Source organism: Sarcophilus harrisii, chromosome 1, assembly GCF_902635505.1.
Source record: "Sarcophilus harrisii chromosome 1, mSarHar1.11, whole genome shotgun sequence".
NCBI lineage: Eukaryota > Metazoa > Chordata > Mammalia > Dasyuromorphia > Dasyuridae > Sarcophilus > Sarcophilus harrisii.
Genome location: NC_045426.1, coordinates 482,309,810 through 482,314,983, shown reverse-complemented (window position 1 = coordinate 482,314,983; position 5,174 = coordinate 482,309,810).

Sequence of the window (5,174 nt, the reverse complement as noted above, 5' to 3'; positions counted from 1 at the left end):
CTTACCTCAGCGGTTTATATCATTTCACAGAAGTAAAGCAAGGAGTTGTTCCTATATGTAAGAAAAATATAATTTATAGTTCCAGTCTCTCTAAAAGGGCTTTTTTAAATAGTCTAACTAAATAGAACATGCAAGTATTTCATATTAAAGGGAACTCAAAAATCATGTTTATCTAAAAAATTTCAAGTAATACATTCACTTGAGGTTAGCACAATTAAACAGATTCTAAGTCATTAAATAATAATTCCTTTTGAAATATAAAAGCTTTTATGGTTTATAATCAGTCTAGCCTTTGTGCTTGTGAACTGAAAGCAGAGGTCAGCTATAACTAATCTTCCTTTAAGTTTGACAACATGACAAAGCTTAGAGATCAGAGTAACATGGCTATAGGATATTTCATTAAAGCATTTGATAAAGTCTCTTATGATATACTTGCAAAATAATGGAAAAATGAAGAGCCTTGCTTAAATACTAATGATCTGTAGTTTTTGAACAATATCCATTTTTGATATATTATGTTCTTTGCGCTTTTGCATCATTTGGGCTAAAAGAAGTGATCTACTATAAATTATCTCCACTAAAGGCAACCTTTTCCCTTCTCATGTTTAGCAATGATATTCTTTTAAATTATTTATTTATTTATTTATTTTTGTTATGCATGTATATTAAATTTTTATAGATTTCTATGTGAGAAAGAAAAACCAGAACAAAGGAAAAACAGAAATGTTTTTAAAAAGAGAAAATAAAAGGTGAAAACAATATGCTTTGATCATATCCAGTCTCCATTGTTCTCTCTCTGGATTAGAATGGCATTTCCTATCCAAAGTTTATTGGAATTGCTTTGCATTGTTGAATTATTGAGAAAAGCTAATTCTATCATAATTAATCACCACATGCTCTTGCTGTTGTTGTATACAGTGTTTTTCTGGTTCTGCTCACTTGACTCTGCACCAGTTCCAGTCTTTTCTATAATCAGTCTTCTCATCATTTTTTATAGAACAACAATATTCCATTATTTTCATATATCATAACTTCTTCAGCCATGCCATAATTGATGGGCTTCATTCAGTTTCCAATTCTTTGCCACCATTAAAAGAGCTGCTACAAACATTTTTATACATATGGATCCTTTTCCCTTTTTATGATCTTTTTGGGATACTGAGCCAGTAGTGTCACTGCTGGATCAAAGGATATGCAGTTTGATAGCCTTTAGGCATAGTTCCAAATTGCTCTCCAGAAGGGTTGGCTCAATTCACAATTCCACTAACCATGCATTAGGGTCCCAGTTTTCTCACATCCCCTCCAACATTTATTGTTATTTTTTCCTGTCATCTTGGCCACTACAACAATGATATTCTTGATACTTGAAGAAATCATTCTCAAAGTTGCTATGGAGATAAGAATGTAAGAACGTAGGATAATAATTATAGATATACATTCAATGGTGACCTTTTGTTTCATTAATAGATGATTAGTTTACAGAATAAGAGAGGTTACCATCCTTCTGTATTCCCTCTGGTCAGGTAACAAGAGTTGAAGATGGAAGATTCTGAGTGTCAAATCCCTCCATTTTAAATATAAGGAGCTAAGGCTGAGAAAGGATTGATCCATGAGTTCCCCAAGGTCATATAGGTAGTAAATGAAAGAGCAAGGAATCCAGATCTCCTAATTCCAGATTTATTTCTCTTCTCATTGGATAATGATATTTTATGTGGAACTGTTTCATATTTCTTTCTGAAAAACACATTTCAGAAACAACATTGACAGGAATCTGAATGCATATCCAAAAAAAGGCATCTAAAATGTCGAGGGCTGGTTATACTAAGGGTGTTTGAAAAAAAAATAGGATTATTTACCCTAAAGAATATTCTGAGAGAATAATTTTTAAGTATAGTTATTTTTAAGTATATTCAAAATTGCCATGCATGTAAGGCACTGATCTTATTCTGTTTAGCACCAGAGATCAAAATTAAGAAAAACTGTTTCATTGAGGCAAATCATGATTCAATATAGGGGAGAAAAAATTGTAACAATCTCAACTATTTAAATATCAATTGGTCTACCTAGAGTGGATAGGGCATATATTCGCTCCCATGTTACCTATAATTTATCTCATACATACCTTATTTGTACTTAGATATTTGTATGTTTTCTAAATGGCAAATAAATAGACTACTAGATCTGGAGTCAATAAGACCTAAGTTCAAATCTATTCTCAGGCATTTGCTGTGAGACCCTTGGCAAATAACTTTGTTTTAACTTCATCAAAATAAATGGGGACTAATCATGTCATCTATCTCCAGTGTCTTGTGAGGATCAAAAGAGATTACATTTGTAAAGTATTTAGCATAGTACCAGTATATAGGAGCTACTATATAAATGAGTTGTTATTATAATTATTATTACTGTTTTTACCCATTAAGCAATGAACTCCTTGAGGGCAGGGTTTTATTTTTTTATTTGTTGCTTTGTTTTGCCTTTTGGTTTTTGCCTTTTTTTTTTTTTTTTTTTTTTTGTTATCACCCAGGTACATAGAAGAGATTTAATGCATGATTGACTCATTTCTGGAAGCCTTCAAGCAGAGGCCATTTTTCAGAGTTATTACAGAGTAAATTCCTGTCCAGATACAAATTTGACTGTCCTATGAATTTTATGATTCTTTAATTTTATAATAAGTTTCAATAACTTTCAACAATCTTTTATTAAGCAGTTACTTTGTGCAGAATAGCATGGTATAACAAATAAAACATTGGCCTTATAAGCAAGATGACTTGGAATCCAATCCCACTTCTGATACTTTTTCACTTTGTAATATGGACAATTCATTGAACCTTTCTGAGTCTCAGGAAACTCACTATCAATGTCAAGTTATATATTAGTGGTGATCTGCTTTGGTGGAGGGAATCCTTATTCTGACAATGATCCTTGACATATACACACAAATATATATACATATACAAACAAACACATACTATGACAGTATGGCACATGGTGGTAGCTACAAAGAGAAGTGAAAACATAATTCTTATCTTTAAGGAGCTTGAAATATAGTTGCAGAAGCCACCGAATTATATAATTCAGTGTTAGAAGGTACCTCAGTTGGACATGTAATTCGCTTCTTACTCATGAAAAAGTAAGTACATATATAAAATAAAATAATATGAACCATAACATATTAAGGACATAGAGGAAGACATATGTTATAAGATCCAAATATAAGAATATTTCTTAAGATCATAAAACTTTAGGTGGAGAGACTCTTAACATTACTTTCATTTAATCCTTACATTTAATAGAAGGAGTTAAGGTACTTTACCCAGTAAGTCACCAAGAAGTGATTCAAATCCCAAACCTCTGGATTCAGCTTCAATGTTCTTTTAATTAGAGTTTCAGGAAAATGTGTCATTTAATATTTACCATGGACTTGAGGTTTAAACAAATGTTTCAGGACTCTGAATTTTCTGCTAATATCAAAGTAATGCTGTCATGTCTGAACTATCCTGGAATGATATCCATGTTTTACTACATGTGATTATTAGATTTTGACAGCAAATAACACATACATTTGCATGATATGCTTGGGAAACATGACAAGAATGAATGTGACATTTTGCATTGGGGTTCAAAATATAAACTGTCCAAAGGATTCTAGTGAACTTTAAGCTAACTATAAATGAATGTTAACACAAGCCCAATGTGCAGAATGAGAGAGATGATAACCAAATGTTTGTTCAGACTACATCTAAACTAACATGTCCAGACTTGAGAGAGACATAATAAAATAAATCTTAATACAAAGATAAACCAAATAGTTCATCTGTGTTCAGTCAGTGTAGAACTTTTAAGAAATTAATAAAATGAAGAAAAAACAAAAATAAAATTTTAGCTAGAGCAGTCAAGAGGTTTTACACTTAAAACAAAGCTTATCAGATATTTAAAGTTAATAATACATTGAATTAAATAAATGAAATAATAAATAATAGTTATTACTTATGCAGTATTTTCCCCTTTCACATCTAGTCTTTGGAGAAATTACACTGGTCATTCCCTCTCAAGTATAAGTGGCAATACTGATTACCCAAAATGATTGAATTTGGCCCTGTCATATACTATAGGAGAAAACTTTAAGTGTTTTAAATAATATATCACTAAACCTGTAAGTTTCATCTATCCTTTCTGTTCTACTAATCAGCTAGATTTAGTCAGGCTGCTTATATATGGTTTGCTTTATTTAATTAGCTTCTAAGCTTCTAAAAGAGAAAGACTAAGCTTTTGATATGGGCTTAATGGTATCAATAGCTATTGCTAGAGTAGAGGAAATGATCTATAAATTAAGAAACTTATTTTCCTTTGCCTTTATTTCCTAAATGATGTGCTCAAAAGATTCAACTATTCAACTGAAATTTGGAAAATCCTTGATGAATATTAACAGATTACCATTTTGCATATTGTATTGTTTTCAGTGTAAAAAAGGTATCCAATAATATTATTAGATGGAAAATAATCTTTCTGCCTTTGTATATTAGCTTTAAACTCTTTAGAAGAGGCACATGGTGGGAAAAATGTGAATTTAGACCTTTGAATCTGTATATCTCATCATTGTTTCACTATTTGTCTTATTGCCATAAAATGGCACCAATACTGCAAAGAAAAATCATACTAGTTATAAAGGAAATCTATCTCTACTTTGGCATTCTGAAAAAAACTTATATTCATAGAAAAGTTGCCTGGGTAAATAAACATATTATATAGGGAAATGAGGGTAGGAAAGCAGACTGATGTTTCCTTCCCCCTCACAGTCTTGTCTCTAAAAACCTTCAAAAGAGAAATGCAAATATTATGGAATAGAATAGGAGTCAAATTATATTAGTGTTTTGCTCCTGAGCTGTGGACAAGGGACAAGTACTCAAACTTCAATTTCATTATCTGTAAAATTGGAAATTATATCTGTAGTACCTATTTTAAAGACTTGTTGTAAGGAAGACACAAAAAAAAAATCTTAAAGTTCTACATAAATATCTGGCATAATAGCTAATGTTTACATAGCACTTTAAGATTTCTACATAGTGCTTTACATTTTATGCTTACATAATTGGGGAACCGCTAGAAACCTTCACAACTACTCTAGAACTTCAGGATTTTATGTTTCACTTTCCTAAGTAAGCTAAGAGCAA